Source organism: Chelonoidis abingdonii, chromosome 2 (assembly GCF_003597395.2).
Source record: "Chelonoidis abingdonii isolate Lonesome George chromosome 2, CheloAbing_2.0, whole genome shotgun sequence".
NCBI lineage: Eukaryota > Metazoa > Chordata > Testudines > Testudinidae > Chelonoidis > Chelonoidis abingdonii.
In genome coordinates this window covers 133,185,309-133,199,167 of record NC_133770.1, presented here as the reverse complement: position 1 = coordinate 133,199,167, position 13,859 = coordinate 133,185,309, and positions in this window count along the sequence as shown.

Sequence of the window (13,859 nt, the reverse complement as noted above, 5' to 3'; positions counted from 1 at the left end):
GCGCTGTCCGGGCGAGACGAACCCGAGGGATGTCTCGACGGCCAAGGTGGAGCGGACAGTCCATGAACCCGGTACCGGGTGTCGGGTTGTGTCGGCGAACGGTGACGGGAGTCGTACTGGTGCCGAGACCGGGACCAGGACCTGCGACCAGCACGGTGCCGGGTGGTCGACCGGGACCGGGACCTGCGACCAGCACGGTGCCGGGAGGTCGACCGGGATTTAGAGTAGCAATGGTAAGAAGGGCTCCGTTGAGGGCGGTGCTGGGAGGTAGACCGTCGGGTTGAGTAGCGGTCCGGTGATCTGGACCGGTGCCGCGAGTACGACCGGCACCGAGAGTAGGATCGGTGCCAGGACTGCGAGCGGCATCGCGAGGGAGATCGGCGGTGCGAGCGGGAGCGGTGCCGTGATCTCGATCGCGATCGGTGCTTGTCCGCTGCTCCGAGGGACAGTGGCCTAAGCATCGCTGGCTTCCCTGCCGACGAAAGGACCCGCACCGGCGGTGCCGGGGGTTGAGGCAGGGAAGGCTCAGTGAAGGCTATAAGTTCCCTCGCTGGCGCAGAGGTCTCCGGCATAGTGGGAACGGTGAGCTCGACCAGGGCATCCGCCGGGGAGCTGTCCTGCACCGGACTCGATGGCTCTTGCCTGTCCGGAGTCGACGGTGCTGGGATAACTGGTGCCGCGGCAGATGGTGGTGCCGGCCGGCACGGTTTCCCATGCTCAGACTGCGGTGCTGTAGCCGCAGCCGCAGGAGCCTTCAACTTCTTCACCTTCGGCAAAAGGGAGCGGTGCCGGGCTGGCTTCTGCACCGGAGACTGGTGACGCGGTGTTCTGGCGGTACCGGTCGTCTCCGGTGCCGATGAAGAGCTTCTGCCTGGTGCGGATGGTGCGCTCGGTGCCGGAGCTGCAGGGGTCAGCGCCGCTTCCATGAGGAGCTGCTTTAAGCGCTAGTCCCACTCCTTTTTTGTCCGGGGCTTAAATGACTTGCAGATCCGGCACTTATCAGTCAGATGGGATTCCCCCAAGCACTTTAAGCAGCGATCATGGGGGTCTCCCATTGGCATCGGCCGATGGCAGGCCGGGCACTGTTTGAAGCCAGGAGAGCCAGGCATGAGCCCGGATCCCGGGAGGGGTGAGGAGGTTTAAACCTCAGCCCTCAACTATATACAAAAACTAATCTAACTACTAGAACTAACAACTATGAATTAACACTAACTACAGAAGTAACTATGAACTAGACATGAGAAAAATGGGTGAAACGCTAGGGAAGTGGAGGTCAGCAAGCCGCACTCCACTGTTCCAACGACCGACACGGGCGGTAAGAAGGAACTGAGGCGCGGACGGGTCGGCAGGGGTATATACGCGGTGCTGCAAGGGCGCCATGCCAGGGGGCGCCTGCCGACCCGCCAGGTGTTGCTAGGGGAAAATTCTTCAGACGAACGTGCATGCGGCGCACGCACACCTACTTGGAATGGATATGAGCAAGCACTCAAAGAACAACTCCCTTCCAAATAAATTCAAGACACTCACTGGACTTACCTGTGGGGAGATTATGTGCTTTGCTGTTGATCTCCATTATCCTGAGCTTTTGTTCTCATCATATTATCTATTAGAGATGGACATAAACCAAAATCTCAGACCCCAGCATCCCCGATTTTTTGGACAAGAAAGGGTGAGATCCAGATCTAGTTCCAAATTCTTTGGCTGGGGTCTAATTGTGAAAGATCCTGGCTAGTTGTCTCTCTCCCTGCCTCATTCTAATCATAGGAGGCAGAGATTGTTTCTAACACAACAGATCATCAGCATTGTGACACTCCATTGTTGACTCTACTCTACCCAAAGTGCTTCTGGCAAACGAGGATGCTGCATTTTGACTGATCTCACAAGCAAAGTCTCTGTCCTGGTGTCAGCCTAATATGACTGTTTTTGCCATTTTTGCTACCATTCTGATTTCTATTGGCCCTTTTCAGTTGATATATGAATCTTTGGGTATGTCCACACAGCAGCTGGGAGGGTATTTTGCTGTGTTTTGGCTGAAAAAACATTGCCCACACCAATGCCTAAGCTTAACTAGTTTAAAGCTTTAATATGAACATTTTAGGGCACCATGTTACCACTTTAATCAAGCAAAAGCAGACAGTGTAAGATAGTGTAATGATCAAGTACCCAGTCCGGAGCAGAGGTGGGCTGTTTCATTCATCATCAGATCAATGTTGGTCCAATCTAGTGTAAGTCCTGCATTGCTCCACCTCCATTTTGTTAAACAAACATTCTTTATACCTTGTCACACAAGCACAGCTTATTAAAATTACCTCTATCTATACACATTCTACTCTAAACATATTTTTGTACACTAACCTTAAATCCTTTTAACTTACATTTGTACTTATCCTGCTAAAACTCTAATTGACATTTCTTTATTTATCTTTTTTGAAGCTATTACTCTCCTCTACCTTCAATCCAGCTTTCTTTTCATTGCTTTAATGTATTTCATTATTGCTTACAACAGTTGTTATATTCTTACTTATCTGCTTCTTGTGGCCTTGGAACTAGTGATTGGCTAGCTCTGTTCAGTCACTGATCATCCTCCCTAAACTCTTTTACTAGGGAGGGCTATATCTGGCTATTAAATCACACATTTGTCGGTTTTGCTTTGCCCTATTAGCTACACAGTAGATATGTTACAAACCAACTTTTATATTTTACCACCTTTAAAAGCTGTGTCAACAAGACACATTCAGAAAGCAGAAAAATTACCTTCCATATTTTTATAATACTTTTAAATATGAATCTACTTCCTGAACATTACTTAATATACATTTATCTAACATCATTCATTATACATTTCTTGACAACAACCTGGGTAGACAGACACGCACTAGCTCTGCTCAAGCTAGTGCGCTAAGAATAGCAGTTTGCCCATGAGGGCACAGGCTAGCTGCCCTAGTACAGTCCCACCTGACCCCACAGGTATGTACTGAGGTGGCTAGACTGAGCTGCTGTGACCACATTGCTATTTTTAGCATGCTAGCTCGAGCAGAGCTAGTACGTGTCTGTCTACCTGCACTGGGAGGCACTCTCCCAGGGACCGTATAGACATACCCTTATTCACTATAGCCTTTGTTCTGCTTGCTGTTCTGCAGTGCAAATGTTGGAGGCTAGGAATGTGCAAAAGTAAAATGTAACCCACTGGGAATCATCCTCCATAGCTGAGCCACTTGTTCAGTCTCCTGATCCTGGAGGGAGCAAGGACTGATGCAATCTCTAAAGAAACTTAGAATTGTGTGCAGCCAATATGTCCACTACAAAGAAAGTGGAAAATAGGTAATGTATCAGCTACATTAGCTTTATGTCATCTGAGGATTCCCCATACTCAGGAACAGATGGCTGCTTTGTGCTGCCTTTTTATATATACAGTGGGTGGCAAACAGAAAAACCACCAAAAGGAAGTGAGTAGATGAGACTGGCCCACAAAAGTAGAATCTGTTGTAAAACTCTCCTGAGACAATCTACATTAAATGTACAAATGAAAATTTCCCACGTGCTACATTTCAATTTCCCATATGCTACATTTCACTTTTGATAGAGTGATTCAATGGTTACTAGGGACAATTTAATTTATCAGTTATTTTCAAAAATCATGTTCATTCACTGAGAATTTAGCCTGTTTTAATAAGTCTTTGTCATTTGATTTTATATTCATTTTCCTTCCTCCTCTCATTTAAGCTAATCACTTCAATAAACAAATCCTTCAAAATACTCTACACTTCGGACTAGCACGGAGATGTTAGGAACACAGCAAAGAATCCTGTGGCACATTAGACTAATAGATGTTTTGGAGCATGAGCTTCCGTGGGTGAATACATGCATCTGAGGAAGTGGGTATTCACCCACAAAAGCTCATGCTCCAAAACGTCTGTTAGTCTATAAGGTGCCACAGGACTCTTTGCTGCTTTTACAGATCCAGACTAACATGGCTACCCCTCTGATACTTGGGAACACAGATAATCTTTATTTGTATTATGGGGTTGATTTGTTGATAGGATGCCCTGTTTAATGCCAGAGTTCTTTCTTTCCAGCTATTATTTCAGTTACCAATTTTTATTTATTTATTGATTAATGCATTTTTGCTAACCTATATAAGCTTTCTCTTTAGTATATAAGAGATTGTTTGAAAGATCATGACTCAGATTGTGCACTCCTTCTGCACATGCAAGGCAGGTCTCCCCTATAATAATGATAAACAAGTGCTAATGAATGCAGAGCTCATCTAGGAAAGTAAAGATGGTCTTTTGATTAAACCCCTGGTTTATGACTCAGAAGATCAGTGTTTAGTTCCTAGGTTGGCCACATGCTGTCTTTCTGACTTTGGGTGAATTGTATTGTGTCTCAATTTTCCATCTGGAAAAAGAGAATGATAATACTTATTTCTCACAATCTCTGTCTTGTTATGTAGACTGTAAGCTGTCTCTTACTATGTTTAAAATAAAAAAGTAATAATAATTGGAGATATCCTATCTCCTAGAACTGGAAAGGACCCTAGAAGGTTGTTGAGTCTAGCTCTCTGCCTTCACTGGGCAGGACTAAATACTGATTTTGCCCAAGATCCCTAAGTGGCCCCCTCAAGGATTGCACTCACAACCCTGGATTTAGGAGACCAATGGTCAAACCACTGAGCTAGCCCTCCCTCCAAAGCCAAGTATAGTGAGACCCTGAGCTTAGTTGGGGCCTCTTGATCAGCGGTTGGCAACCTCTGGCACGTGGCTAGCCAGTGTAAGCACCCTGGTGGGCCAGGCCAGTTTGTTTACCTGCCGTGTTGGCAGGTTTAGCGGATCGCGGCTCCCACTGGCTGGGGTTCGCTGTCTCAGGCCAATGGGGGTGGTGGGAAGCCATGGCCAGCACATCCCTCGCCTGCGCTGCTTCCCGCTGCCCCCATTGGCCTGGGACGGTGAGCTGCAGCCAGTGGGAGCCGCAGTCTGCCGAACCTGCTGACATGGCAGGTAAACAAACTGGCCCAGCCCGCCAGGATGCTTACCCTGGGGAGGCGCATGCCAGAGGTTGCCGACCCCTGCTCTAGATGTTAGTGTAATATAAATAAATAATACTAATATAAATTATAACTCAGCCACATTTTTAGTGGTAAGACAAAATAGGTGTGCCTGCTGTGAACATTCCCGGAGGTGTGTGTGTAAAACAGCCTTGCAGAATTCTGCTTTCCTACTCACATGGGATTTTTTTTTTGCTTTTATGGGCCAGTAAAAACCACCATTTTTGTATTATCATAAATCATTATAAGTATTGAGCATATAAATTTTGTGCCAGGGTAGGTACATTTTCCTAAAAGTTTGTCAAGTCTGATGTAAATCATTGCCCAAGCCCAAAGGATTAATGTCTGGTGCCACTGCAGAAATGTAGCCCCAGTGTCAAGACAGTTATATACTTTGGAAAAGAGTGCTAGTAGAATTTGGCTTCCTCATTAAAGAGTCAGCATCTTCAGTCAGAAATTAATAAAACAACGAATTCAGTTTACTTCTCTATAAAGAAGGCAATATACTGTGTTTATGTGACATTCCCCAGCATGCAATCTGAACTGCTGTGTTTCCTTAGTGCTTTAGCCTCAGATGCCTTTTACACTGCTTTGTTAGTGAACAGCAAACCCTTCCTGGCTTTGCTCACTCATAGTCACCAGCATGGAAAGTCATTCACAACTGAATAAATGAATGCTATGCCTAGCCACTCTTGAATTATATATAGGGTGACACCGGCATATTCCCAGTCCCAGCCTTGCTCCCCAAAAATGTGCATCTTGTACTGCTCAGTAGCTCCCTGGACATCATAGTTAATGTGACATTTCAGCAATGAGTAATGTTGATGCACCAGGCTTGTTGACCTAAGTAGAGAGTCCCAAGCACTTCAACCAAAAGAGATCGATTTAGCTAAAACAATAAAACAAGTTTAACTAGAGAAAGAAAGATTTTAAGTGATTACAAGTACAGATACATATGAATCAGGATTGGTTACAAAAGAAATAAAAGGATAAATACACAAACTAATTCCTAAACTTTACCAAGGCTAACATATCTAAAAGGAAAAAAGTTTTTCTTACCAACAGGTACAATCGTTTTCCCCCTTAGTTCAGTTCTTTTGGAGTTTTTGATGTCAAAGCAGAGAGATGGGAAGATGTGGAGGTCACTTTCCTTCTTTCTTTGAAGATTACCCCCCCTCCCCCAAGGTATAGACAATCTCCCTTGTACCTGCGGTTCAAAGCGTTTTTGGGAGGAAATGTAAATTCTTTGTTTATACCTCTACCTCACCCCAGTTGATTAAGTAGGTAATGGCCTTTTAGCTCTTTGCTGGCGTGCCAGTGTTCTTTGTCTCTTAGAAATTGCTTTGTAGGTGTTACCCAGACTTATAACATATTTTAGTAACAATCATTTAGCAAAATCTTTTAATTTTACATGAAGTGTTGCTACAAACATTTCAACAGGATAATATTCAACAGATTTTGAGTTTTCCAATGATACTTCATGCTTTTACAAATTATATCATAACCATATGAAAATGGTGAATATGGAGTACAGGATGTCAGAGTTTACTTCAATTATTTTCACCTACAATTTCAGGTTGAAAACAATTGAGATAAACTCTAGAAAAGGCTAAAAGTAAAACCAGACAAGCACTCATTATGTCCTTCCAAGTTGACTGTGACCCACTGATGGTTTTCTCTGGGAAGTTTTCCAAACCAAAGAAAGCTATTAGGTTGGTTTGACATGATTTGTTCTTGACAAATCCATGTTGACTGTTACTTATCACCTTCTAAGTGTTTGCAAATTGATTGCTTAATTATTTGCTCCATTATTTTTCTGGGTACTGAAGTTAAGTTGACTGGTGTGGTTGTCCTTATTTCCCCTTTTATAGATGTGCACTATATTTGTCATTTCCAGTTTTTGGAATCTCTTGCGTCTTCCATGAATTTTCAAAGATAACTGCTAATGGCTCAGATAGTGCCTCAGTCAACTCCTTGAATATTCTAGGATGTATTTCATCAAACCCTGGTGACCTGAAGACATGGATAGCTCAGTGGCTTAAGCCCTAGACTACTAAACCCAGCGTTGTGAGCTCAATCCTTGAGGGGGCCATTTGGGGATTGGTCCTGGTTTGAGCAGGGGGTTCAATTACATGATCTCTTGAGGTCCCTTCCAACGCTAATAATCTATGATTCTAACTTGTCAAAGTAATTCTTAACTTGTTCTTTCCCTATTTTCGCCTTTGATGCTACTTCATTTTCACTGGCATTCACTATGTTAGATGTCTAATCGCTAAACTTTTTAGTGAAAACAAACAAAAAAGTCAGTTAGTACTTTTTTCATTTCCATGTTTTCTAATAAGCTGGTGTTAAGGGAGAGCTATCACTAAACTTCTGTGAAAAAGATGAACATAAAACCTAAACAAAAGAAAAAAAGAGCTAAACCTAAAGTTTCACTTTAACAAACAGTGGAAATACAGAGTTAAGGGTGTTTGGTTTATCTTCACTCTGTCCCCATGCTGAAATGTTCAGAACCACCGGAAACTAAAACCATCTTATCCTCTAAGGACACAGATTCATTTAATCAGTTACCTTTTACTAAGCTTCCTTATCTCTGATCTTAAAGTGAGTGTAAGTATTTACCACCAGCCCTTAACTACAAGAGCGAGGGGAGAGTACATGGCACTCAGCCTCTTGCTCCTGGGCTCAGCCTTCAGATTTACTGGACTGTGACATCAGCTTTGTTTTGAGACCTGCATTTTTTCCTCTGGACTGTGATCCTGCCATCCCATTTGACCTATTCACCTCTCAGCAGCTTGGTTTCATTCATACTGTGCTTATATTCACTTCTGCCACCATTCTACCCACCCTGTTCTCTTTCCCTTCCCCCTTTACATGATCGCCATTCTCTTTTCCTTGCTGCTTCCCCCTTCAACATCCATTTTATCTCTCCCATACATACATCCTCTTTCAGCAGCCCACAGAGAGGGAAAAAACAAAACAAACCAGAACCAACACCCCGCCCGCTCCTCCCAAAAAAACCCCACCAAATAATTTCAGCTCTTAACATGGCTTACAATCAATTCAAGCTGACTAAACATAGATGAGATAGCCAGTGTGAACAAGGCCTGAGTTAGGTTCATACATTTCAGCATTACTGTGCAATTAGCTTTCACTCAACATCAATGCTCCAACACACATGAACAAAATAGAAATTAGCTTTTCAGGTATGTTACTTGTATCAGGAGGCAGGGAAAATGTGTAAAAAACAGAAGTTCTTCAGTTTGTTTTAAGGCAATGATGCCTTGTATGTGGGTCACAGGGATGTCTGATACGAGGAACACAGAGACCAAAAAAACCCAAAAGAAGGCAGAAATACTGAAGCAATTAGCTAGGAGAGTTAGTGTTATAACTACATTTACACATTCTAAAGAGGTTGTGAAATATGTATCCATTCTAAAGTGAAATCATCTCCAACTTCTCACATTTATAACAGTTTAGGACTTGGCCACAGTGTTTTGCGTATTTCAACCATACTGACACAATGCAGCCCATACACACATCTTATTCCATATATTAATTTTCAAAAACTTCATCCACAATCCTTGTGTTTCTTCTATTTTAAAACTTTCGTACTATTTGATGTATGTTCTGCCTGTTGATTATTTTCAGTTTTGTTCTTCCATGCATGCCTTTCCCCCTGCAACCAGTGACCCCCACAAAAGACCAATCATATATAACAGAGTAGAAAATCAACATCACCTTCAAGTAGTTAGAGAGGTTGAAGTGTTCTCTCACTGGTTTTTGAATGTTATGATTCCTGATGTCAGATTTGTGTCCATTTATTCTTTTGCGGAGAGACTGTCCAGTGGGAGAACACTTCAACCTCTCTAACCACTCAGTGACGGACTTGAAGGTGGCAATTCTGCAACAAAAAAACTCCAAAAACAGACTCCAAAGAGAAACCACTGAACTTGAATTAATATGCAAATTAGATACAATTAACTCAGGCCTAAACAGAGAATGGGAATGGTTGGGTCATTGCACTAATTGAATCTATTTCCCTATGTTAAGTTCTCCTCACACCTTCTATGGGTCATTTTAATTATCACTTCAAAAGTTTTTTTTCTCCTGCTGATGATAGCTCATCTCTATTATACTCTTCCTGTTGGTATGCATACTTCCACCTTTTCATGTTCTCTGTATGTATAAATATCTCCTGTCCGTGTGTTCCATTCTATGCATCTGAAGAAGTGAGCTGTAGCTCACGAAAGCTCATGCTGAAATAAATTTTATTTAAGGTGCCACAAGTATTCCTGTTCTTTCTGAGTACAGCAATAATAAATTATACGTCTCTTTCTTTATTTTACTTTTGTGTCTGTGTTTCATTTTACATGTTGAATCCCAAATTACATTGTATTTATAGTTTAATAGTTTTTATTACATCTCTCCCTCTCTCTCTCTCTCTACATATAAAAAACAAACAAACAAAAAACTATTAATCTCCATCATGTCCTCTTTGTGGAACATTATAACCTTTTTCTATAAGGCTTGTTCTGTGAAATTTTAATTGAGCTTTCCTATTGATGTTTTATATAATTGCTACTTTGCAAGTATGTCAAAACTTTAATAAAATTTAATTGTAATTAGAGTTAATTTCAGTTTCTTTTTAAAAAACTGGGATTTTATTGTGGTTATCACATTTTCCCACAACTAATCCCCCTGCCTATACTGAATTCATAATGACAAACATTATAAAACAAGAACCAGAATACAAAATGCTGCTTTACGTGTGGGACAGAGTAAAAATGGAATTTTCGCAAACAAGAATACCTGAGCAATGCTACAACTGAGAAATATTTCTTCCTCTTTGTCTCCTCCTCTAAGGGTCTAAGCTTAGGGAGAAAGATGGGAAGGAACCAAAAGAAATGGGGATTTAGGAGTCATGAGTTAAGATAAGAGGGAGCAAAGGGAGTGGTAAGTTGAAGAAAGGTAAAAATAATGACAGTTGAAGTGAGGCAGAAAAGAGCTTTTTGTCCTTTGAGCAGCCCTGTTAGGCAGAGAATGGATTTTTCTACCTGAATTTGAAAAATTTTATTTTGGTGGTAGTAATCCAGATTTCTGTATGAGGAAGCAAAAGCTTTAAGGCTGTAAAATGAGTTTCAAATTACCATATATACTTGTTCATTAGCCTATTCATTTATAAGCTGACTCCCCAAGATGGTTAGGTAAAAATAGCAAAAACTGTATGACCCTTTCGTAAGCTGACCCTGTATTTCAGGGGTTGGCAAACTTTGGCTCCTGGCCTGTTAGGGTAAGCAGCTAGTGGGCTTGGACATTTTGTTTATCTGGAGCGTTCACCGGCAGGAAGCCCCTCAGCTCCCAGTGTCTGCAGTGTGCCGTTCCCAGCCAATGGGAGCTGCAGGAAGTGGTGCAGCTGGGAACAGCAAACTGTAGACACTGGGAGCTGAGGGGCTCTGTGCCTGCAGACACTCCAAGTAAAGAAAACGACGTAACCCACCAGCGGCTTACCCTAATGGGCTGGGAGCCACAGTTTTCTGACCCCTGCTATATTTTATAAGCTGGCATCACAAGAAACACTCAAAAGTTTTGCCAGAATTATTTTAATGTAATCTAATGAAAAAACTGTTATTGTTATAATAACTGAACAAATATGTATTCACCTTCAAAATTACAGTCGATATTTAAAATGAGTACATGGATATTTAAAACAAGTAACTTAGAACAATATGAGACTTTAAAAAGTCTTAAAATTCTTCAAAGTCTGAATCAGTCTCTGATTCACCAAACAGTTCATTAAATTCTGCTTCAGTCACAGCTGCACCTGCATTGTCATCGTAGATGTCGGCAGTGTTGTCTTCAGGCTCAGATTCCTTCTCATCATCAGCCTCTGTTGTGTCATCATCAAATATGGCATCATCTTCTGACCCGTCGAGTGCATTGCTGATACAGCATTTCCTATATGATTTTTCTATCATTTCTGAGGGAATGGACACCCACACATCCTTGATCCACTGGGCGACCAGATTGATTTCAGGCTTCATAAGATTCCCACCTTTTGTCAACTTCGCCATGCCTGAGCACATCCACTGAGACCACATCTTGTGTAGCCTGTCTTTAAAGGGTTTGTTCAGGCAGACATCAAGTTGTTGTAGAACTGAAGTTAAGCCTCCACGTATTATAGCCAAAGTAGTTTTCATATTTTTGTCCACATTTTTCACCTCAACCGTCTTGTGTGCCCTGAACATGTCCCAAACGAACATAGCAGGTATCATAAGCATAATTCCTAATTCTGAACCTTAGAGTCCAAAATGTGGGTGCTTGCATGAAACCTCCAAGCTTAATTATCAGCTTAGATCTGATAGCGCTGCCACCAGCCAAAAATTTCCAGTGTTTGGCTCACTCTGGTCTCCCCAAAACCTTCCCGGGGGGACCCCAAGACTCAGATGCCCTGAGTTTACCACAAAGGGAAATAACCCCCCTCCCCTTGTCTTCTCTTTACTTCCTCCCCAGGCTTCCCCTCCGTGGGTTATCCTGGAAGATTACTGTACTTAAACTCCTTGAATTACAAAACAGAGAGGGCAATTTACCTTCCCCCTCCTTCTTTTTCCCCTCCCAGTCTTTCCCTGAGAGAGACCGTAATCCTGGCACAGGGATTTCTATCCCCTAGAGCCTCACTTAGAAAAGAAAATCCAACAGGTTTTTAAAAGAAAAGCTTTATATAAAAAGAAAGAAAAGACATAAAAATGGTCTCTGTATCAAGATAACAATATACAGGTCAATTGCTTAAAAGAAAAATATGAATAAACAGCCTTATTCAAAAAGAAATACAATTTAAACATTCCAGCAACTACACACATGTAAATACAAAAAAAACAATAAAAGCCTATTGTTTTCTACCTTTGTACTCACAACTTGGAAACTGAAGATTAGAAGCTTGAAGATAGAAAGATCCCTCTCATAGCCGAGAGACAGACAAAAGACACAGACCCAAAGGGACACACACCCAAACTTCCCTCCCTGAGCTTTTAAAAATCCTGTTTCCTGATTGGTCCTCTGGTCAGGTGTTTGGTTCCTTTGTTAACCCTTTACAGGTGAAAGAAACATTAACCCTTAGCTCGTTTTTTTTTTTTTTTTTTTAATATTAGGGTTGGAAGGGACCTTAAAAGATCATCTAGTCCAACTCCCTGCTCAAAGCAGGACCAATCCCCAAATGGCCCCCTCAAGAATTGAACTCATAATCCTTGGTTTAGCAGGCTAATGCTCAAACCACTGAGCTATCCCTCCCCCAGCAGGAAATTTCATGTTTTTAGGCAAGGTTTTTCTTTTAAAAATAACAGGAGAGAGCTTTGATCCATTTGCCAAACACGATAAAACAACAATAAAATGGATTTTTTCATGGCCAGTGGTTTTAATAAAAACTGTTTTTTCACCAACACCGGTTTCCGTTCTATTGCTCGGGGGACTGAACGTCACTGGCGATTCATCCATATTTCCTATTTGTGACAGTTCAAATGCCTATTCCTTGAATATTTTAGAACAAACCTTTGGAAAGATTTGATTTTTTCTTCCAGATCTCTCGGCAGCTTTTGCGCTATCTTTGTTCGCTGATGAAGACAGAGACCATGACGGTTCATGAAGTGAGAACACCAATCCGCTGATGCAACAAACATTGACAGCTTTACTGACTTGTACTTGTCGTCTTTTACATTTGCAGAGCATGCAGACAAATTTCAGTTCTAGTGACAATGTGCCCATTCTGTTGACATTCAACACCCCAATTATTGAGATCTTTCTCTAGCGCAGGAAATGAAGTGCACGTTGTTGGACATTTTTTCTTGCTTCTTGGCATGTCTTTTAGTGTTTTATTTTTTCGCCATTCTCTTACTTGCTTCTCATTGATACAGAATTCACGAGCAGCGGCACAATTATTGTTTGCTTCTGCACATTCAACAACTTCAAGTTTGAATGCTGTGTGATAAGCAGTCCTTTTTCTCTTGATTTCACTGTTGTTCATTTTAAATACTAGTATGAAAATAGATTATTATTATTGTTATAGATTTTGTAGGACTTTACATAGGAATGTCACCTGCTTTATCACTGTCAAATTATTATTGTTCTTTGTTTATTTAAAAAGCAGCCCTGTAGATTGGCATGTCTGTGGGGATAACAGGCTATTTCAATTTTATTAGCAATTCCATCAATTCTGCACATAATATTTTCATATTGACTCGAGACTTATGAGGTCCATTGGTAGAAATGCATGAAGAGATCAAATTACACAGTAGCGGACTGACACCAGTGCTATAGTACTATCGTTCATTGTATTTTTCTCATTGGCTTGTAAGGCATAGCATTTTGTGAAATGTATGGATCAAATGTCATGCAGATCTGAATCACTGCTCTTTTAGTATTCCTTTCAAGAAAATCTAGTCCACTAAACAAAGCCTTTGCAACATCAGAAGGCTGCAGTACTGACATCAGTAAATGGGTCAGCAAACTTTTGGCTCCCACCTGTCAGGGTAAACTGCTGGTGAGATGTTTAGTTTACTTGGAGTGTCTGCAGGCATGGATCCATGCCTGCAGATGCTCCAGGTAAACAAAATGACAATGTATTACATATTCAAATCAATGATTCCACAGAGTTTAAAATCATCAAATTTTGGTGTAGACCCATTTATAAGCCAACCCCGTTTTCAGAAAATAATAATAATAATAATTTGGTATTCCTATCTCAGCTTGTAATAATTATACCCAAAAAAATTTAGCACAAAAGGCAGATTTTTTCAGGAAAGGCCTAGAATTAAACCAACAG